Genomic DNA, 24,040 nt, shown 5'->3' on the forward strand with positions numbered 1-24,040 from the left:
GAAAAAATAAAAACTAAATAATTCATGACCAATTCCGCTCTGTGAAGGTGTAGCACACAATACAGAGGTGACACAGAATTTTGGTGAAAAGTGCACACATTTCATTGTCTTGAACGGTGGTGGCAGTTATCGCGACAAGAAACAAACACATGCACGCACAAATTCCTCATCAGCGGTCATTACTTGTCTTGATGTGCACATTTCTCCTCGGAAGTGTGTACTACATGCAGCCTCCCCGTTACGGACAGAAGTGAAAGTCAGTGTTGAGAATGGCAGCTGGCCTTTCTGTTGAACAACTGCGCAAACAACCGAGACAAAGGGAAATAAAAAAGACAAACAAGAAGCCTTCAATAACAGAGAGCTGAGCAAGTTAGTAAGTATTCATTCTAAAAAGACAGTGCGCACGTGCAAACACGGACACAAGAAAGAAGTCTGGACACCACAAGGCCGACTAACAACTCAAGAGACGCACAACGGCGGAAAAGAAAGAAGGCACGAAAACCTATCTGCGCATGCCCATGCAACAGGCGAACCTATCAATCCGGCACGTGTGCGGGTCTACGTGGAAGATAACTGTTAAGGAATTTGATTTCATCTTTATGCAAGTTAAAGTTACGCAGGCTAAAGAAAACGGGCGTTAATGTTGTTTTCACGGCTGCCAATAAGCTAGGTAAGATTTGTGCCGCTGTGCAGAGGAAGGATGAGCAAGTAAAAGACAAGAAGTGGACCGATATTTGTTTCGTAAAACACATCAACAAATTCACTGATTGCTGTACAAGTGTGGTGTATAAGGTCCCTTTCAGCTGTGGCCGCTTCTACGTAGGACAGACGGGCCGCTGCATTAACTAGAGATTATTGGAACGTAAGAGAGCGCTAACCGGAGGCTCACCTTCTTATCTATCTTTACATTGTCGAGGGTGTAGGTGCACGCCAAAATTCGATGAATGCGCAGTGTTCTACCGGCATAGAAATGAAGAAACACACCTGATTGAGGCATAGCATATTGACGCGAGGTAGGCTGGCAACCGTAGTGGCCAGCCCCTTGAAAGAGAACAACGAAGTTGATCGGTGTGTGCGCACGCTTTTGGGTGTCGGCCTTGTTCTAAAGAAAACGTTCCTATTTTGTATCTTTGCCCTGTGTCTTCTCCCATCAATCAGTTAGCCTGGTGACATTTTCTGGTGGAGGTGCTGGGTACGGTAGATGATACGGTCTCCAGAGCGCACCCCAGACGCAAGCCCGCCGAATAGTCCGACCGAGCGTACCCCTGTGCACGTACGTACGAGTCGTCGTCTCCAGGGCCTCCAGCCACAGCACGGTTTGCTACCTCAACGCACGTGAACTATGAATCAAACACCTCCTAACGCTACCGTGCAAGCACCTGCGCAGCTCGTCGTCAACCAAACCAGGACACCGAAGACATTTCATGGAGCTGCTTTCGAGGATGCCGACGACTGGCTTGAGCACTTCGACCGGGTCGCCATCATCAACGACTGGACCCAAGAGCGTAAGCTACGCTATGTGTACTGTGTTTTTGAAGATTCAGCAAAAACGTGGTTTGAAAACCATGGGGCAACGCTAACGTCGTGGGATGAGTTTCGTCGGCAGTTCCTCAGCGCATTTGCCAGAGTGGACAGGAAGGAGAGAGCTGAGTGTGCGATGGAGGCCAGAGTTCAAGGCCCAAACGAAAGGGTAACAACATACATAGAGGACACGGATCGGCTGTTCAGGTGTGCGGACCTCTCTATGACTGAAGCCAAGAAAGTTCGTCACCTGATGCGGGGTGTCTTTTTGCCGGCCTCATTCGAAACCCGCCTGCGACACTTGCGGAGTTCCACGATGAAGCCACTGCAATGGAGAGGGCCCTCCAACAGCGTGCCAGGCAGTATAACCGCGATGTCGTGCAATCAAGCGATGTAACTTCTGTCACTCTCGGCAATGACATCGGCGCCTTGCGAGAGCTCATCAGGGCTGTCATCAAGGAGGAGCTACAAAAGATGCAGATGACTGCTCCACCTGTAGGGCAGCTCTCCGTTGCGGAGATGGTTCGCGCCGAGGTAGTACATCATGCTGTGCACGCTCCCCAACACTACGAGGTGCCACAACAACGGCAGTGCGTCGAAATGAGCTACGCGGAAGCAGTGCGACGTCCTCCACCGTGCAGTACTCGCGGCGTGGTGCACCCCGTTCAGCAGGTGGAAGTCGGCTTCAGTCCTCGCAACCCACCGTTCATCGCCGAAGCAAGACCAAGGAAGAGCGACGTCTGGTGCACGCCGGACCGCAGGCCCCTTTGTTTTCATTGTGGGGAAGCCGGGCACATCTACCGAACGTGCCCTTACCGCCGTGTCGGTCTCCGTGGATTTTCGCCGAATGCCCCTCGTCCGCGACCTTGTGAGCGACCACTGGAAATAGAGAACTTCATCTCGAATCGTCGCAATGTCGAGCATCGATGGCATGAGCCCCGTTCATCGTCTCCCGCTCGTTATATAGGTCCCCAAGCCCAGCCCAGCGTCTCGGCGCTTCGAGACGCCGCTCGCCCAGTCCTGCAGGTCGGGAAAACTGAGTTCAGCGACCTCCGGAGGTGAGGCCGCTGACGCTGACTGCACTGAAGATCTTCCATTACGACGACATCGACAACAGAAAAGAGACACACAGACGCAGCCAAAAGTGGTAACATCCAACATTACTGTAACCGTGGACGACGAAGAAGTAACGGCGCTAATAGATACTGGAGCAACCGTCGATTAACTTGCATAAAGATTAAATCAAATTCCTTAACAGTTATCTTCCACGTAGACACCCACGCGTGCCGGATTGATAGGTTCGCCTATTGCATGGGCATGCGCAGATAAGCTTTCGTGCCTTCTTTCCCGCCGTTGTGCGTCTCTTCAGTTAGTCGGCGTTTGTGGTGTCCTGACTTCTTTCTGGTGTCCGTGTTTACACGCCCTGTCTTTTTAGAAAGAAGCCTTCCCCATGCTTGCTACGGCAGGGAGGAGGAAGGTTGCCTCAGAAAACCTTCTTTCCCATTTCGCTCTGTCTGAGTGAGCTACGATATGCTTCTGTTATTGTTGTTGGAATCTCACTTTTTAGGCAGGGAGAGGTCTTAGCGCGGACGCCATAAAATCCCTGATCCTATCCACACACAGCTTCGTCGACAAAGGGAGGAGCGACAAGTCTATCCTCCTCCATGTGGCGGCCTAAAACGACACCGGGTCGTGGCCTTGCGCAGCGCTCAAACGCACAGTGTGTTCAGCCCCAGGAGTCGCGGCCATCCTGAGGGATGACAGCGTCTCGTCGTGTACGTATTGCGGCCTAGCTCAGGCGGGACAGGACCACATATGGGGATGCGACCGCCCCCTAAAGAGCTCCTGCAACTGCCCCCTTTTCACCTGAAGAGTGCGAAAAAACGTTGCAACGACCAGAGCAGGCCACTCAGTCCAGGATGGCGGAATGGACGGCGACAGCCGCGGCCCCTTGGGCCCCTACCTAGCATCCCCCCATGTCCTGGCTCCCTTTTCCCCCTTCCCTACTACTCAATAAAGTTCTTTTCTCTTCCTTGTGGGGCCGGGTAAAATGCTATCACTGAGAGCTTGCGGACTAACTAAAGCTTCTTAATATTGCTATGGGAAGAGTGCATAAGTCTGGCAATAGCGGCGCTCAACATCGCGTTGTTAGGGCCGAAGGAATTTAATATAAGCCACGTATGAGCCACCTTTTGCACGACGCGCACCGACGGCCCGGTCACGGTGCACCCTGTACACGTTATGGGAAGAGTCTCCGTACGGCATGTGCACCTTCAGCCGGTTCGGTATTACCGTACTTTCCGTGTGGTAAACCGGCCCTGCTAGCTAAAACACTAATATAGAGACGCGGGGTAATCGTTAGGTGCGAGTGTTTTGTCAAGGTATAAGGTGAATCGCGTGCAGCAGTGGCATATTGGGGGGGTTCAGACCCCCCCCCCCCGAAATTTTTCAGTTTTGCTTGCGTATATAGGCACGCACACATACAAACGCACGCACGAACATATATAAAGTATGGTTGAACCCCCCCCCCCCCCCCGAAAAAAATTTCTAGCTACGCCCCTGGCGGGGCCACAACGGGCCCGTGCCCCCCCCCCCTCGCGCCCCCGAAATTTTTTTTACTGCGAAAGCTGTTGTAAGATCACAACAAGGGCCGTTTTTGGCGCCGTAGTTGTCCGCCGCCGGTGTCCATAACCGCTATCGCTCAAAATAAGAAAAAAGAAACGGAAATAAGAAAAAATTTCCAGGATGGAACGAGGTTCGAACTTGGGCCCTCTGCGTGGGCGCCCAGTATTCTACCTCAGAGCCATGCCGGTGCTTGAAACTGCTTTGCAAAAAGACCCTATACGGGCTTCAAGAAGAGTAAAATAACAACCAAGTGTCACACAACGCTAATTCTGTAACCAGGCGTCACACAATGCAAATTGCGCAACGAATGGGTTGTTGAATGCTTCCAACCCATTACAAAGGGCTCTGCCATAATTCTTCATCGTCATTAGTCACAGCATCAACAAAGTGCACATATGCCTTACATGTGTTTAGCAGGTACCACGGTTCTGCGCAGAATGACGAAAAATTGCATAATGGCTGCTTCCCTACTTCACAAAAATTATGATTTATGGCGTAGTGGTTTCCTCGCAAGTCCACTCCTGTTGGTTGCCAACATTTCCTCCGTGGTTGCCAAGGAACCGTCGCATCAACAAAGTGCACATAATGCCTTACAGATAGTACCTCGCTTCTCCGCAGAATGACGAGTAATGTCGTGGTGGGTGCTTCCCAACTTCACAACAATTATCATTTGTGGCGTAGTGGGTACGTTGCTAGTGTAGTTGTATTAGTAGCCACAAGAGAGTTTATAAGGGCTCTATAAATGCCGCTCTTAGAGCTTTCGCTGTGACTGTGCCATAGGTCAGCAAAAAAAGCGGAGCTCACTCAGACTCACTCATGAAATATATTTTGCCCTTAGAGCTCACTCGGACTCAGACTCACGAAAATTTTCCTCAACCGGGCTCACTCGGACTCAGTGAAATTTTTCTCAGCCGGTTTCACTCGGACTCAAACTCACCAAATTATTACTCACTCAGACTCACAGCTCTATCTGAGTCTGAGTGAGTCGACTTATGAGTCCGTCAGCGTATAATTGGCTTTTTCGACCATGATGTCAATGCTCTTTATCCCCAATATCTCGCATAATTGGTGGTCTACTTGGCGCATTTTGATCTGTTACCTTCAAATATGAATTATCAGTGGTTGCAATCCGTTAAGGATATTTTTATTGAAAGAGATGACTCACACGAGATATTTTTATCAAGGACTTCCCGTGAAAAAGTTGGTGGGGGCAAGTCATGGAACCTCCCCTCCACACACACACACTCTCTAACTCACGCCTCAGATCAATAAATACTGAGCTGGCATATCAACTCTGGAACTTTGAAGTACTTGTGAGTCGGCGCGAGTATAAACGTGAGCTGACATTAGGCTGACAGTAATGCTGAAGTGCTGTAGATAGAACAATAGGTCGGCAAAAAGGCATGGAGCTCACTCAGACTCACTCACGAAATATATTTAGCGTTTAGGGCTCACTCGTGGACTCACACTCACCAAAGTTTTCCTCAGTCGGACTCAGACTACCTAAAATTTTTCTCAACCAGACTCACTCGGACTCAAACTCATCAAAATATTACTCACCCGGACTCACTCAAACAGACTCGCGGCTTGATCTGAGTCTGAGTGAACCTGAGTGAGCCGACTCATGAGTGAGTTTGCCGACATATATGGACTGTGCTGCGCTTTCCGCGCAGGCCTGGCGGTTTTTTTTTTTTTTTCCCCCATGGGATACAGAGCACAGAAAGACACTCGACCCCACTTATCTGCCCAGACCCACTGTCGGATCAAGGAGGTGCCCCCCCCCCCCCCCCGAAAAACATTTCTGCCTACGCCACTGGCGTGCTGCCCACAACGCAACACCACTTTCCACCATCGCACGCACGCCCACAAGGAGCTGAAATTCGCACGCCCAGCCAACGAAGAGGATTCGCTCGCTGGATTTCAAGCAAGACGGACGTGCCGGCCGCGATGTCCTGGATTACTCCTCGTACCTCTCGCTGACCGGCGCCCCGTGACGGACTCCTCGCCCGCTATGCCGTGCGCCGCTCATCGTCGGGACCTTCTCCGTTTCGTCGATGTTGTGCACTGTGCCTCTAGCTGTGTTTCGCGGACCCGTCCCTGAACTCCCGTGACCGTTTCCCAATCTTTCCTGTCCTCTTTTCTCTTCGTTGGATGGATGTGCTCCTCTCACTTTTCTCTCGATTTTCCTACTATTCTTTTATTCCCTCCTTACCCCCCACCCTTACAAGGCACTGCGCCGTGTCGCCTATAGGCAGACAGAAATTAGGTGCCTTTTTCCTTTCCTGAATAACCACTGAAGAAGAAGCCAACGAAGCACTGGCCAAACACACGATTGTTGACTTGTGAATAGCAGACGCTGTAGTGGCACCTCGGTTCCGTCACTTCCGCTTTGCCAAAAGTGACGTCACGCACACAATGTTGCCAATAATTCTGGGAAGCAAGGCGGAGAGATTCGGGGCAATCAATAAAATTAAGTCGTAATGAATCTGCGTATCTCTCCAGCCTGTAATTTGGCATAAATGACGGGAACGTGAAAAGGAACATGCCCGGCGAATTTTATCGAAATCCATTAACCTCGAAAAATCGCCCGAGTTGGCATTTAAAGATGTAGACGAGAGCACAGAGACGCACACCGGAGCCCACCGAGTGTGCCTCTGTGCACTTGTCTACGTCTTTAACGCGCAACAGTGTACGAGTAATGGCAAACAACAAGCCGAAGTAGATACCCTTCTAGATTTACTGCGCCATCCTGATAATATCGACAGAAATTGCGCAAAACTGCACCGGAGTCTCGGGTTTGGGTGCCTCTATCACCGGCAATATCCACGCCGGCGCGTCAAAACATGTACAGCTTGATCTTGGGGCCGCCAATGTCACAACCACGGACCAAAAATTGTTCCGCTGAATCAGCGCCCCATCTAGTTGGTTGAATAAACAGCTCTCGCGCGTGCGTCCCGAGCCGAGTACGCCACGATGTCATGCTCGGTGCCGACGCAGCTTCTGTTGTGCAGGTCGGCCTGACGGCAAAACGCGCTCTCCGTAGAGGCCCGTGACGTCTAGGCCAGTCGGTAGCGTGAAAGTGTGGCGGCGATTCATCGGTGGACGTCGTCTGTTAAGGCCGAGACAGACAAACCAACAACAACAACACAGACGGTACGATTTTCCATCCGACGCGGCGGTGCGGCAGCCATAATGGTGGCTGTCCGATGCTATAAAAGGTCACCACTCCGGCACGGCCGGGCTAGACCGCACGCGCGCTTCTTTCGAGCGCGCGCGTGCAGTCTAGCCCGGCCGTGACTCCGGCTGCCTCACCGCCGCGTCGGCCGTCGCATCGCATGGAAAGTCGTACCGTCTGTCTAGCGCTTTACAGAAACGCCGCCGATAGCTCGTTTCAAGCGTCGCATGGCATGTAATTAAAGCAATTTTCGCTAATAACTACACTCGTGCAGCCAGAATGTCTGTCACTTCTATTTCTGGACATCTCGGAATGAAAATCTGAGAACGCCATAGCAATAGATATATGAAACAATATCGAATTTTCCGTGCTTCGCGTTCATGGAAGAGCACGGGACCGGTGGAAACGTGTTGACACTTTTCCTCAAATATATTTCATCCGTGAACCTTCATCTAGAAGAGGTTTTTCGTAATTCCTTCGACCAGCGCACCCGGGTTTGTAATCGCTCTTGCAGTAAATACCCCCTAAAAGGCCCTGCTCTTTCGAGCACTAGGGTCCTAGTTTAACTGCGAAGCTGTTTAAGCTGGCCGTTATTTGTGCGGCCTATCAGAAAACTATCACCAACGGGTATGTGCAGCATAAATTGGGCGAATACCACTAGTTCACTAAGAGAGAGAGAAAGAGAAAGCCATAGGCGTGCGCACAGGGGGGGGGGGGGGGGTGGCGGCCGCCCCCCTAATCACTTAAGAGGAGGGGGGGGGGCGCAAAATATGCCCCGTACCCTTCTAGTCACCTAAGAGGGGGGGGGCGCTGCGATGAACCTCCCCCCCCCTGATGGGGAACCCTGCGCACGCCTATGGAGAAAGCCATAGAAAAATAATGAAAACGCAGACATAAAAAGATAGAAAGAGAAATAAAGAGAGAAAGAGATAGAAAGATCAAGAGAAAGGAAAAAGCAGAGAGACAGAAAGGGAAGAAATATAGATAACGATAGAAGGAGCGAGAAAGAAACAGATTCAAAATAGAGATACAAGAAAGAGAACAAACAAAGAAGGCCCCAGCTGCGCCCTTCCTTCAGACGTGGCACGACTAACTAGGGAACGGGAAAGGCGGTGCGAGAAGAGCCCGAAGCGATGGAAGCCCTACTCTCCGTGCCCTACGCTAACCACGACGTGCCCCTAGATATATGAGAGGTGCGAACAGTGGCGTAACAAGGGGGGGGGGGGGGTACAAGTGCCCTGGGCCTTATTTGGGAGGGGGCGCCGAGCCGAGTCGGGACAACAGTGCCTGGGGACACAAACGGGGCGCTAGCGCCCCGTGGAGAGGTTGTCAATGTCCCTTTGCGGCAAGCCGCACCTTTGTTTACTGTTACTAACCCCGTCCATGGGGAGGCAATCGCCGGGCAAATTCCAAGGGCCGACGTATCGGCCTCCGAAACGCACCACGAAAGCACGGACAATTTAAAGGTAGGTCTTTCTAGCGCGCCAGCGAAACGCCGGTTGTGGTGCAAAGAGCGAGCCAGAGCGAAACAAAATATATTCTCATTTAAGACAGTACAATGTGCCACACCAACATTTACACTTGGCTGGTCTCCACTGCACAAAATTCCTTGCTACACAGAAGTTGGCATTGCGAGGGCACCGAGAGAGTCTTCAAAAATGCCGCGAGAGCAATGTTAATTTCCTTGGACTTTCAAGTCAGTTGCTGTTTTTTACTCCATCATAAAGCAACACCTTGCATACGTTGAAAGTCATCCCGGGTCCACATCGTACCTATCACCTCTTGCACAAAACGAATTCATCCGCATGATGGCTGGCCCAGTTCGCGAGTCCTTGCGTCAAAGAATCCATAAATCCAAGTATTAGAGCATTATGTTCGACACGTCTCCCGACCAGGCACATCGTGAGCAAATTTCAGAGGTTGTGCAATACGTGGAAGTTGACTTCGATAAGAAATCAGTTAATGTTGAGGAGTCCTTCCTCTCCTTTATCCAGGTAATGAATAAAGATGCTGAAAGCTTCGTTGAGGTGATCCAAGCAAGCTAGAAGCAAAATGGACCTACAGGACTGTCGGTCACAGTGCTACGACAACGCTGCCGTGATGGCTGCACAAAAAAACGCCAGGCCTGCGCGGAAAGCGCAGCACAGTCACAGCGAAAGCTATAAGATCGGCATTTCTAGAACCCGTTATAAACTATTCTGTCTACTAATACAAGTACACTAGCAACGTACCCACTACGCCACAAATCATAACTTTTGTGATTCTTGGAGTGAGCGCGAAGAGACAAGGACGATAGGAAGAAGACACACACACTGGCGCTACTGACAACAAAAAACGTTTATTTTCATTCACCAAGCCTACTTATATACCTTCTTTTGCACACGTGACCACTACCATATCACATGAAAAACGAGCAATACAATCAACAACATAACAGGGTAGAAAACCTCCTATGGCGAAATTGACCGCTTCTGCATCACCGGCAACCAGACAGACCTTAACACATGCGCAGGTAGTCTAATTCCTTTTTGCTCAAGGAGAGTGACGTTTTGCTAACACAACTTTCGCCAAAATAGTCTATCTGTTCAGCTTCGATTACTAATCTAATGATTTCGGACTTGTTCTTGCCAACTATAACAGTCTGTTCAAAATTGGGTCGGCACGTGCATTTATGGCAGTGTAGCGCCAAAAACCCGTCAGGGGGAGTATTGGCCACTTTGTTGCTGTGCTCTCTGAGCCTATCATTGAGGCAGCGGCCGGTCTGCCCAATGTAAAACCGGCCGCATGACAAAGGAATCCGGTAAACGACGCACGTTTTGCATTGAACAAATGGCTTACTGTGCTTCTTCGGGCATATTATACTAATCTTCTTATCGGGGTTAGTTTTCTTGCACAAGTTACCCAGTTTATATGGGGCGGAAAACAGAACACGAGTGTTAGATTTGCCTGCAATCTTCTTAAGGTTATGCGATACTTGATGAATGTAAGGAACCACCGCTACACTCGCTTTTTTAGGGGCGAGCGAACCTGTGGTGGTGGACTTATCTTGCGTACTTTTAGCCCGGCGGAGTAGGCATTCTGTTACAGACACTATCAGATGGATGGGGTATCCGGCTGATTGTAGCCGTGACACTTGATGCCTAAAACTTTCGTCTACCAAATGTGAACACGACTTGATGAGCGCATTGTTGAGGCACATTTTCGCAATGCCTCTTTTTATGAGCTTTGAGTGGCTCGAGTTGAAACTGAGTAACGCCTTTTTAGCCCTTGGCTCATACGCCCAGCAGGTGTGAGTATCTGTGAAAACAAACTTCAGATCTAGGAATCTAATAGTTCCATCGACCGGCAACTCGACAGTCATGACAAGAGGACTAAGACACCTGCGTAAAATGCATACAATGTCATTACACTGATCATGGAACATATCCAACGTGCTGTTAAAAAACACTCAAAATAACTAACAGAGAAAATCTTATAACCACAAAAGAAATATGCGAAAGTTAACCAACACACTTCTCAGTACTTTGAGACCTACGACTAGCGTCGCTACTGGAGTGTCTGGCCACGTAGGCCTCGCCGTCGAGTCGTAGTCTGGATGGAACACGCTTACTTGGTTCCGTCAAACTCCATGAGTCCCGCCTCCGTGGGGTTGGATCCGCAGTCGATGTTTCCGACGATCCTCTTCAATCGTCGCTCCGATACGTGTCATGGTCATGAGTAAGGAGAGGACGTATGGACGACGAAGACGACGAAGTAGGAGGAGAAGCACGTGGAACAGGCACGAGCGCGTGTAGGGTAGCACACGGCGCGATGCGCGTGACACGAGCCGTAAACGAAGGCAGCAGTTCGATGAGCTGGCATTGTTTGCGTGGCTACTGGAGAAGAAGGTCGCTTTGGCAGCTACGTTCTGTCAACGGGAAGGCAGCGGACGTTCGATTCCGGAGGCCGTGACGCTGGCACTCCGTGGCGTGGCCGTTGACCTCGACGACGCTCGGGCGAGGCTCCTCGGAGGTGTTGCAGCACCTTGCGGCAATTCCGGACGCACCAGCAGCAGTCCCCCTTCAAGCTTCAGCCAGCAACAATCCCCGGGACGCCACGTCATCATGTACAGCAGGGGCCGAGCTCGTACTTAGGCCTAAGCGGCAGCGACGCCTGGCCACGTCAGCGACCGGGAAGAGGCTTACGGCAGCGTGGCCAACCGTCGCGTATCGGAGCGACAATTGAAGAGGATCGTCGGATACATCGATTGCGGATCCAACCCCACGGAGGCGGGACTCATGGAGTTTGACGGAACCAAGTAAGCGTGTTCCATCCAGACTACGACTCGACGGCGAGGCCTACGTGGCCAGACACTCTAGTGGCGACGCTAGTCGTAGGTCTCAAAGTACTGAGAAGTGTGTTTGGTAACTTTCGCATATTTCTTTTGTGGTTATAAGATTTTCTCTGTTAGTTATTTTGAGTGTTTTCTTATAGTTTTTCTTGTGTGTAATTAAATTATGTTTGCTGTGCCTACCTGCGCCTTCTCAATCTATCTCCAGCGCACACGCCTCCGAGATCGGTGACAAAACAATTGGCGAGCCTGCCAGGATCATTAGATTCCAGGATCATCAGATGCCAGGATTCAATCCGGCCCAGTCACCGATTCTCAGGGGGAATAAGTTGGTGCGGAGATGGACTGGGAGCGCTTGACGGCGATAGCTAAAGATCCAGGAATGACTAAAGAGGAGACTTTGAAGTTTTTTGATAATGCCCAAGTAGAACATGAGCGCGAATTTGAACGCGAAAAGGAACTTCTCGAATTGAAGTTGAGACTAGCGCAACTTAATGGTGTTCCGCAAGACGACCAGAGTGTCACATCAGCATCCTCTGGCTCGCAGTCATCCAAAACTACCCGCATATGTCCGAGAAAGTTAATGGCTCCGTTCGATGAAAGACGTGATGACTTGGATGCCTATTTACACATATTTGAACGGATTGCCAGGGGTCAAGGTTGGGACAGAAGAGAGTGGGCAACAGCACTCAGCCTTTGTCTAGTAGGAGAAGCCTTAAGTGTTTTTGGCCGAATGCCCGCCGATGACTCCATGGATTATGATAAAGTCAAGAAAACATTGTTGCAAAGATTTAGGTTGACGGCGGAAGGCTTCCGTGAGCGGTTTCGGGGGTGCAAGCCAGAGAATGCAGAGACAGCAAAGCAGTTTGTGTGCCGCTTGTCAAATTATTTTGAAAGATGGATGGAGATGGCGAATGTAGAAAAAACATATGAAGGCGTACGTGATTGCATGGTCGTGGAGCAATTATTGAATTGCTGCAGTAACAAGTTAAGTGTTTTCCTGAAAGAACAAAAGGTAGCCTCACTTGATGATGTAGCAGAGCATGCGGATCAGTATTTGGAGGCCCAGGGATTTAGAAACCTAGGGAAGGCAAATGAAGGCTGTGACAAAGCAAGCACAGACGAGACAAAGGGTAGACCTCAGGGAGTACCGAACACGTCACAGCGACCACTCAGGTGTTTCCTGTGTAACCGCATTGGGCACCGAGCTATGAATTGTCGAGCTGGAGATGGTCGTTCACAGCCACAAGTAGTAGTGTGTCAGTTGTGCAATAGAAGGGGACATCGGGCGAATGAGTGTAGGTCAGGGACTACAGACAAAGTAGCCTGTATAGTGGACTCCCACGGTGGTAGCACGAAGGAAGTTGGGAGTAAAGACAAAGTAGCTTGTATAGTGGACTCACAGAGGGATAGCGTGGAAGAAGGGCAACAGGCACAGAAAGAAGAGTCAGGAAAGAACGAAATTAAGCTGTGCTCGCAAGAAGAATGGTTACCGGTCGTAGACGGAGAGGTGCATGGACAAAGGGTGAAAGTTTTGAGAGATACAGGCACAAATATTGTTTTGGTGAAAAGGAGCTTAGTAGACGAGTCGAATCTAACAGGGGAATACGCAACAGTCATTTTGGTGGATAGTTCGGTGAGAAGGCTTCCAGAAGCTCGGACAAAAGTTGCAAGTCCATATTACACAGGTTGGGTGACAGCAAAGTGCTTGGAGAAGCCTAGGTACGACCTGATTTTGGGTAATGTGCCGGGAGTCAGGAAAGTAGATGAGCCTGATACGAACTGGGAAAACAACAGGGACGTGGTAGATGAACAGAATGCAACCAGTGGTAGAGTAGCGGAATCAAAGGAGAGTGGTAAGAAGGAATCATGTCACGACAGAGTAAGAGAAGTGCAGACGCCAATAGCAGAAGTGGCATTGGCAGCAATTACGAGAGCGGCGGCAAAGAGAGAAGCAGAGGCCACAAGATTGAAGGTGGCGACCATGCAGAGTATAGATATAACCCCTATGGAGTTCCGAGAAGAGCAGAAAAAGGATGAATCGTTGAAGGGTTGTTTTCATAAGGTAGGGGAACCATTCAAGAAACAGCGAAGCAGGAATGTATTTGAGTTCCAAATACACGATGGACTATTGTATAGGAGATGCCAGTTTAGTTCAGGAAGGGAAGTACAACAGCTGATGGTACCCAAAGCTTACAGGAAAGCAATACTTACCTTGGGACATGACAGTGCCATGGCAGGGCATCAGGGAGCTAAGAACACGCTTACTAGAATTACCGAAGAATTCTTTTGGCCTGGGATTCAGTCCGAAGTTATAAGATATGTGAAGTCTTGTGATGTGTGTCAGCGCACAGTACCAAAAGGGCGAGTAGGCAGAAAGAAATTATTCGACCGTGGAAAAGGAGGGCTTGGCGTTAATATGGGATATTAAAAGGTTTCGCAGCAATTTCTGCCGAAAGACTTTCAAAGTACAGACAGATCATCAACCGTTAGAGTTCATAAACAAGGCGAAATTGACAAATGGAAGAGTAATGAGATGGAGTCTAGTACTGCAAGAATACTCATTTAGTGTAGAATATATTAAAGGGAGAGAAAATGTGGGGGCCGATTTTTTGAGTAGAAGTTGTTGAGCGGCCAAAATAGGTGTAGAGGGTAAAACAGGGAATAGCAAAGCTTGATAGCACTAGGAGGATGAAATTGTGCAACATATATGGCGATGTATTGATGTGTGTGGTGCATATATAGTGCGATAGGGACGATTGACTTATATAGCAGTGTTGTGAAGTGACCAGCGAAGTGTGTGTGTGACATGTATGTGGTGAAGTGTCAAGCGGAAAGGCCTGTGAGTTGACAAGAAGACAGGCATTACGACAAAAGAAAGAAGAGTAAAGTTTTTTTTTTGAAAAAAAAAACTTTCGGAAAAAAGGGGCCTATGTCATGAGTAAGGAGAGGACGTATGGACGACGAAGACGACGAAGTAGGAGGAGAAGCACGCGGAACAGGCACGAGCGCGTGCAGGGTAGCACACGGCGCGATGCGCGTGACACGAGCCGTAAACGAAGGCAGCAGTTCGATGAGCTGGCATTGTTTGCGTGGCTACTGGAGAAGAAGGTCGCTTTGGCAGCTACGTTCTGTCAACGGGAAGGCAGCGGACGTTCGATTCCGGAGGCCGTGACGCTGGCACTCCGTGGCGTGGCCGTTGACCTCGACGACGCTCGGGCGAGGCTCCTCGGAGGTGTTGCAGCACCTTGCGGCAATTCCGGACGCACCAGCAGCAGTCCCCCTTCAAGCTTCAGCCAGCAACAATCCCCGGGACGCCACGTCATCATGTACAGCAGGGGCCGAGCTCGTACTTAGGCCTAAGCGGCAGCGACGCCTGGCCACGTCAGCGACCGGGAAGAGGCTTACGGCAGCGTGGCCAACCGTCGCGTATCGGAGCGACAATTGAAGAGGATCGTCGGATCCCTACTAGCAGTGGCCGATGGCCGATCATTGGACACATCTCGGATTCCCATCGGCTTCCGTTAACATTGGCCAATGCCCTGACAGCGTGATAGAAAAGCGCATGGCATACATGCAAAATATGGATAAGATGGCAGCGAAAGTGGCCAATTTATTTTTTAGGTGTGTGTTTCCCGTAGTTGTTGGCTCTTACCACTTAATAGAACGAAACAAAAGGTTTGAAAGATATCTGCGATATTTAAGATGGAGGCCAAGGGCTTTTCTGTAACGTACCATGGGTGCTGGCCAATGTTCTCGGAATGTGCTTGGCCATCAAGCGTACTCACTTCTTTGTATTATTCTATTACATGGAAATTCGCGTCGCACGAACACGTACAAGCGGTTAAAAAAATGAGACGGAAGAGCGGTTGTGTCCGTTTCTCTAGTACAGTTTGTCGTGAAGTCGTACCACTACCGAATAGCCACGTGCTAATATTTTTTCCGGCCATTAATTCAGTTCGCTCTGATTGATCTACGGAATACTTCATTTTTTATTTCTTTTTATTCAGAGGATCAGACCTGTACATGCGCGCGCGCGCAGTGCGACGTTTGAATTTCGCACCTTTTCCCGCGCGCGGCACGGTTCGGCCTGTGCACAACCCTAGTGCGCTAAAAAAATAGTTCACCAATGCATCCAAACAGGCAATTTTCACGAATTTACAAACTGCAGCGGCCGTTAAGCGCTTGTGTAATAGTACACAAGTCATCAAAAATATTGCAGTTAATGTGGCTTTAAGCGTGTATTTGCATTTACCGAATACACTCTCCAACCACGCGTGACTGCGCGGCGTCTTCGCGGCGCGCGCCTTGTTTCTTGTTCGCACGGCGTTGGTTGAAGGTGGAGGTGTGCTGTGCAGCGACGAGCTTCTAATTCAAGTTGAAATAGAAGGTGAGTAAATTTCAGCAGTCTCTCTATTTGCCCTTGTTCCCTCTATGCAATATGGGATTCGATGACGAGGTTCACTGAGGCGAAAATCGCGGATGCTGCGTGCGTATGTAGTGCATGTGTAGTCCTAGCTCTTTTCATTGTGTGTGATTGCACATGCCGTAGTTTTCCCATGTTACCAGCGAAAACCGGGCATATGCCAAACGTTCTTCTGTACGGTGTTCGAGCATCGCTTCAATTCGCCTTAATTTTTTATGAGCGATCCACGGTTTTCTGTGAAAACTATTCGCGATATGACATGAACTGAACGGACTGCCACCTGCCAACACACGTCCGAAAGACAGTTGCCGAGCCGCTGACGCAGTCTGTAGCTGCTACATCGCGGTAGATGCAAGGTTCCACTTAGTATGCAGTATGACCGTACTTTGTATCAAGCAGCGTCGAGCTTCGTATACTTTCGCAGAGGACGGCGACCAGATCGGACGACTGGCCGCTCTAGACAACTGTTATTCTGACTGCACTTGAAGTGAAATGCGTCGACTACATTGGTGTCAGCGGTCTGGAACCTACATTTATCGAGGAGGCTATGCCCTTTAACACGTAGCAGCGAGTGGCGTGTGGTCGGCGTGCGCGGCGATTTCTCGTTCGCTTCTGGAGTGCCTCGCGTTGCCACATTGCCATGCTGACGCGCCGTGCGATCTAGAGTCGATGCCAGCGCCTTATTAATTAATAAGGAATTATAAACTTGTGCATGTGATCATATTTCCAAGGCGAATTAGATGTGAAGACTGGTGCAGTTGAATGCAAGGAAGTCGTGGGATCTTCTGCCTTGCAAATTCAACCACACGTGTATTTTTTTCATTTACGTACGTCATCTCGTGCCTTGTCAAAGGGGCATCGGGCAGCCGCCCTGCTTGACGCAATAAGATTTCTCGGCATTTTTTTCTACTTTAGTGGAATCTATCTTTTAAAATAATGTCATGATGAAATTTCAGCTATTGCTACTTCAGGAATTCATTTATTGAAAAAGCTGTCATTTCAGATATTGGCGCAGATTTAAAGTTGTGTTCCATAAGTACGCAATGTTGATAAGCCATGGTATTCTGGCTGTAATGCATTTCTTCTGGATTTGCATCGTGTGATTATTTGTAAATGAGCTATCAGCTCAATGTAAGATTTGAAGTTTTTGTGTTCTGTTTTCTTGCATGGAGTGGGTGCCACTGCTCAGACTACTTATCAATTACACAAACATAAACACACAAATCTTACAATTGTGCAAGAGAATCTTCATGAAATTTAAAAAAAGGCTGTTTACAAGAACTGAATGAGGCCTAAATTCTTACTGGGTTTTATTGTTTTTAATCACAATTTTCCACCATGAAGGCATAGCTTTTGTCAGTCCACACAAGTACCACGTAGAATGTATAATGAATATTTCAAATGATGAAATAATGCTGTTTGATCACTGCAAGGTTATCTTTCTGTTAACCTCTGAATAAAAGACTTCTTTCCAAGCTTTTAAACATGTGTAACACATCTTTGATAAACTTGATAATTTATTTATTGCTTTTTTTATTACAGATCAGCTATTTCTCCCTAGAAGATGGCAGTAGTGCTAAAGACTCCATGCACAGGGAGCTTGTATCTAAAATGGTCGTACAGAAGTACAGCTGGGTTTCTGAGAACAAATTAGCATTTAAAAGCCTGGCAAATGTGCTGCTGTTTCTCCTTGGTAAGTGTCAATAGAAAACAAATTCTAGTTTTCTCTCCTGCTCTGGCAGGACAACATCCTCATTATGTGGTTCAGTATTATGTATACTTCTCCATGCTGTGATATTTCGGTCGTAGTTGTTTAGAAAATGCTTCACCACGACCAGTATACTGTATTACTGATGTTTGTTTGGAAACTTGTCCGACTGATACAAATTTTTTCAGAGTTTATATATGTTGCCTTCATGAATACTGCCAACTTGTGCCATCAGGAGCAAGAATCAGCATTGAAACAAACAGTTTCCCTACTACCAAGGTGCTTCTCCAGTGCAGTGTTCGATCATCTTATTTACTGTTTTATTGGCGTTCCTATTTTTAGGAGCCGAGAACCAGAGCAAATAACCAATTTCTTTGTTTAACAGTCAGCAGCACTGCTAAGCAGCAGGACTCAACAGAAGCTACACGGCAACTACAACATTATGGTACATCGACTATCCCAGCAACGTTCATAAATATCAAAGGACATACGCACAGGAAGAAAACAAGGACATAATAGAGTGCTCGTGCGCCGATGCTCCTTCCGTAGTGCTATCAGCAAAAAAAAGTATGATCTTTTATAATTTGAAAGAATATATGTTGTTCTGGAAGAGGCTGCCAGAATAGATTAAGTGGGACATTTTTCGTTGTTTTTCTTCATCTTTTGTTTCATATTGATGGGGTTCTCACATAACTACGCAAGCTACTCCATTAATAAACTTGTAGTTGAAAGTGAAAAAAAAAATATGTATCATGCTGTCCAATCAACTCTTCTTCCTGTCTGTGCATGTGTTCTGATCTTCATAATCATGCATAACCGATTAGCCTTCCAACAAATGTCCCCGCTATGTGTTGAAAATTGTTGACAGCCTGAGAAATGACTTTTTGAAGAGAAGCTCATGATTTTTTGTCTCCTTGTGTTTCACAGGTGCCAGACGTACCCTGTTCAACACAACTGACGCAGCTGTTTCGGACATAACAAAAAGGTGGCACATGTTTGCTGTGGATCAAGAAGGTGCACTTATGCAAAGACTGCGTGCCACTTTGATGAAAGACTCCAACAGAAGCCCAAGCAACACTTTATAATCGCAAGAGTTCAGGAAGGAATATAAAAATGGCGTATTGCCTTGTATATATTCAGTGTAAAATAAACCTGAAGCACCAGAAATATTTGCCTTGTGACTTATCTGGGGGGGGGGGGGTACAGACAAAAATGTAGAAAAAAAGTAGCTGGGCATCAAATTTTATTCAAGACAAAAAACTACAAATAATGTGCCAGAAATTACATTGGCCAAAATGCTTGGCTTCCATATCTAGAACATGCTTGGTTTTGCATGGTGTTCCACTACAGTGCCAACCATGGCAAGAGGTGTTTCCAATGATTTGCCAAGCATGGCCTTCCTTTGCTTGGCCAATGGTAGGCTTGTTACAACTGCCAAGCTAATATTCTGCTTGGCCTCCCATAACTTTCCATTCATGGACAGCTTGGCCACTGATGATTTACCATGCTTGGGCCAAGCAAATTTTGCTGGTAGGGATACATCGATTGCGGATCCAACCCCACGGAGGCGGGACTCATGGAGTTTGACGGAACCAAGTAAGCGTGTTCCATCCAGACTACGACTCGACGGCGAGGCCTACGTGGCCAGACACTCTAGTGGCGACGCTAGTCGTAGGTCTCAAAGTACTGAGAAGTGTGTTTGGTAACTTTCGCATATTTATTTTGTGGTTATAAGATTTTCTCTGTTAGTTATTTTGAGTGTTTTCTTATAGTTTTTCTTGTGTGTAATTAAATTATGTTTGCTGTGCCTACCTGCGCCTTCTCAATCTATCTCCAGCGCACACGCCTCCGAGATCGGTGACACCCAGCAGGTGTGAGTATCTGTGAAAACAAACTTCAGATCTAGGAATCTAATAGTTCCATCGACCGGCAACTCGACAGTCATGACAAGAGGACTAAGACACCTGCGTAAAATGCATACAATGTCATTACACTGATCATGGAACATATCCAACGTGCTGTTAAAAAACACCATAAAATCGTCAACAAATCTAAAAACGGTTACACATTTAGAATGTTGGTCAAGTGTCAGAGACAGACGATGGTCAATTTTTGCTAAAAATACATTACTTAAAATGGGAGCCAAGCAAGAGCCGATGCAAATTCCTTTTTTCTTCAGAAACGGAGTCTCATTTCTTAAAATGAAAGTAGAGGATAGATAAAACCCAAGTAATTCTAAAAAAGCACCTACAGAAACATCCGCTTCACAGGAAAACTTCACAGCCCCCATTTCGTCTATACTGCCACGCCCACTTTTTGTCTTGTTTTGATGTATGCGGGTTTGACCGGCAGGGACGGTTATCAACGCTCGACGCTGTCGGCGAAGTAGTGTTCTAGAAGCGTCGCGATTGTAGTATATCGGTTTGTTAAGATTGCGCCCCGCACGCGAATGTTCCAGCTTTGTCGAGAGATAGCGCCGCCACCAGCGATATCGCTGGAAAGTTCGATAGCGCCTGTATAAAAGCCGACGCGCTTGACTGCTTGTCAGTTGATCGACGGTCGACGTTCTGTCCGCCGCTATCAGTGTATTGCTGTAGTTTGACTATCAGTTTCTCGGCCACAAGTTCGGCCAAATAAACAGTTTCACCTCGGACCTGCTGACTGCTGTCTTCGTCGACGTCACGACTACGTGACATCTGGTGGAAGTGCTGCTTCATGATCCGGACGCCACCGCGGAGCGCTGACCCAAGCCCAAGCCGCGAAGAAGGCGACTCTAAGGACAACCCGGATCCTCGAACCAGTCGCCGGCAGAAGGGACTACAACCAGAGTACGAACTCCTTCCCGAAAACGCCAGGCAGCCGAAGACCGTCACATCGACCGCCGAGACGATGACAGACCCCCTGCCACCTACAACGGTCGTGATGCAGCCACCCAGGGAGCCGCCGACGTTCCGTGGTTCGCCATGTGAAGACCCCGAGACCTGGCTCGAGACCTTCGAAAGGGTCTCAACATTTAATAACTGGAACTGCGAGGACAAGCTGCGCCACGTGTACTTCTACCTAGAAGACGCAGCGAGGACGTGGTTCGAGAACCGAGAATCCGCCCTACAAACATGGGATCTCTTTCGGACGACGTTCCTAAGCACGTTCACGAGCGTGGTCCGCAAGGAACGGGCCGCGGCTATGCTGGAGACCCGTGTGCAGCTGCCCAACGAACCATTGCCATCTACACGGAAGAGATGAATCGCCTGTTTCGACACGCCGACCCAAGTATGCCCGAAGAGAAGAAAGTGAGGTTCCTCATGCGGGGTGTCAAACAGGAACTCTTCGCTGGATTGATAAGGAACCCGCCGAAGACGGTCACTGAATTTGCATCGGAGGCTTCCACGATCGAGAAAACGCTTGAGATGCGAACGCGGCAATACAACCGCAGCTTCTCGGCTACAAGCTACGCCGACGTTCAAGCCCTAGGACCCGCCGACCTGCGTGAGACGATTCGAGCAATCGTGCAAGAAGAGTTGCGAAAAATTCTACCTTCGTCGCAACCTCAAGTAGAGTCCATCGCCGACGTCGTGCGCCAGGAGATCCAGCATTCACTCGGCGCGCCTCAGCTAGCAGAGCCGCAGCCGCAAGCTATGAGCTATGCTGCTGCAGCCCGCCGTCATGCTCCTCCTCCACGCCCGCGCCAAGACGCCACACCGCCGCAGTACCGTCGCCAGACGCCGCCGCCGCCGCCACCGACGTCCTACCGACCACCTGTCGGCCAGCGCAACACCCCGAGGAAGACCGATGTCTGGCGTACCCCTGACAACCGCCCGCTCTGCTACCACTGCGGAGAGGCCGGCCACACGTACCGCCGCTGCCAGTACCGACAGATGGGACTACGCGGATTCGCCATCAACGCGCCGCGCCCGCAGCCAGGCGAACGGCCGCGCGACATTGACGACTACCTCACCGGAACACAGTGGCAAGAACGACGACCTTCCCGCTCGCCGTCGCCCGGCCGCTACATGTCACCGCACCGCCGACCGTACACTGGCCCAAACCGGGGCCGATCGCCTAGCCCGTATCCGGAAAACTACGGGCAGCAACCGATGGAGGTGCGGTTGCTGTACGACGAACTACCGAAGATCCTCCGCCGCCGACGACGACGCCGCGACGAAACCTTCAGAACACGACGCGAACCAGACAGACCCCTGACGACGAAATCTCGCGGACTGAAGAAGACCCGACGACGCAAAATGGAAGCAGCGGAACACACCGACGCAGCCGTGAACCCACGCCACGACCTAACTGCAACGCGAGACGACGAACTAGTGACCTCGACGTTCTTATCGACGGCCACAGCGTCACAGCTCTCGTCGACACCGGAGCCGACTATTCTGTCTGCAGTGGACCGTTCGCCACCAAGCTGAAGAAAGTAAAGACCGCTTGGAGTGGACCCGAAATCCGGACAGCTGGAGGCCACCTGATAACGCCGATTGGTGTCTGCACGGCGAGAGTCACCATCAATAACCGGACTTATCCTGCGAGCTTTGTAATCCTACAAAATTGCTCTAGGGATGTGATACTTGGAATGGACTTCCTAAGTGACCACGGCGCCGTCATCGACCTGAGGTCTGAGTCGATAACGCTAACCTCAGACAAAGCGCTCCCGCCCCACGCGACGCCAGGGAACCATGCATTGAACGTTATAGAAGAGCAGGTGACCGTTCCACCGCGCTCCAGCGTCACTATTTCCGTCGGCACCGAAAAACCTGCGAACCTTGAAGGCGTCATCGAGGGCGATCAGCAACTACTCTTGAACCGTCAAATTTGCGTCGCAAGAGGTATAGCCAAACTGCGTGACGGTAAAGCAAAGGTAGTGCTGACAAATTTCAGCCACGAATATAGGCACCTCAACATTGGTACGACGGTCGCCTACATCGACGAATGTGTGGCCGCCAGCAATGCTTTCGCCCTCTTCGATGCTGCCGAACCTGCTTCAACGAATCGAGGTCCCGAACCAGATTTCGACGTCAACCGGAGCCTTCCGAAGGTCAAGCAAGACCAGCTGAAAACCCTGCTGCTGCAATACAAGGACTGTTTCTCGTCGTCATCGCAGGTCCGACAAACGCCCCTTGCTAAGCACCGCATTATAACAGAACAAAATTCTCGACCACTCCGACAGAGCCCCTACAGAGTTTCGACGCGAGAACGTGAGGCCATAAAGAAACAAGTCGACGAAATGCTACGCGACGACATCATCCAGCCTTCAAAGAGTCCGTGGGCGTCACCCGTGGTGTTAGTGAAGAAGAAGGACGGGACACTGCGCTTCTGCGTTGATTATCGGCGCCTGAACAAAATCACGAAGAAGGACGTGTACCCCCTCCCACGGATCGACGACACCCTGGATCGACTACACAACGCGACGTACTTTTCGTCGATGGACCTCAAGACCGGCTATTGGCAGATCGAAGTAGACGAAAGAGACCGAGAAAAGACCGCTTTTATAACACCCGACGGCCTCTTTGAGTTCAAGGTCATGCCTTTCGGTCTTTGCTCGGCACCTGCGACGTTCCAGCGCGTCATGGACACCGTGCTGGCTGGCTTGAAGTGGCAGACTTGCCTTGTTTACTTGGACGACGTCGTTGTGCATTCCTCGAACTTCGACGAACACCTCCAGCGACTTCAATCCGTACTTCAAGCAATAAAGAACTCCGGGCTCACCCTGAAGCCAGAAAAGTGCCGCTTCGCGTACGAGGAGCTCTTGTTTTTGGGTCACGTAATCAGCAAGACTGGAGTGCTCCCAGACCCGCAGAAAACAGCTGCCATCGCCGCTTTCCCGCTACCCACCGACAAGAAGGCCGTGCGCCGATTTCTCGGCTTGTGCGCCTATTACAGACGTTTTGTCAAAGACTTTTCACGGATCGCCGAACCACTAACGCAGCTCACGAAGACCGACGTCGAATTCAGGTGGCAAACAGCGCAAGTCGAAGCATTTCATGAACTGAAACGACGCCTGCAGACGCCTCCGATACTTGCGCATTTCGACGAATACGCCGATACAGAGATTCACACCGATGCAAGCAGCATAGGACTCGGCGCCGTCCTTGTGCAGCGGACGGGCGGACTGGAAAGGGTTATGAGTTATGCTAGCCGGTCGCTGTCTAAAGCAGAGGTCAACTATTCCACAACAGAAAAGGAGTGCCTCGCCATCATCTGGGCTACGTCAAAGTTTCGCCCCTACCTCTACGGCAGGCCCTTCAAAGTTGT

The 24,040-nt window shown here is 49.6% G+C and overlaps 1 long non-coding RNA gene across 1 annotated transcript; it reads left to right on the forward strand.

Moving 5' to 3' along the window:
* Positions 1-15,962: 15,962 nt before the first annotated feature.
* Positions 15,963-18,946, forward strand: LOC119403014 (uncharacterized). Its single transcript, XR_005186063.2, has 3 exons — positions 15,963-16,041; positions 17,620-17,770; positions 18,713-18,946. It is a non-coding gene; the product is annotated as an uncharacterized LOC119403014 (long non-coding RNA).
* Positions 18,947-24,040: the final 5,094 nt, after the last annotated feature.

This window comes from Rhipicephalus sanguineus, chromosome 8 (genome assembly GCF_013339695.2).
Source record: "Rhipicephalus sanguineus isolate Rsan-2018 chromosome 8, BIME_Rsan_1.4, whole genome shotgun sequence".
Lineage (NCBI taxonomy): Eukaryota > Metazoa > Arthropoda > Arachnida > Ixodida > Ixodidae > Rhipicephalus > Rhipicephalus sanguineus.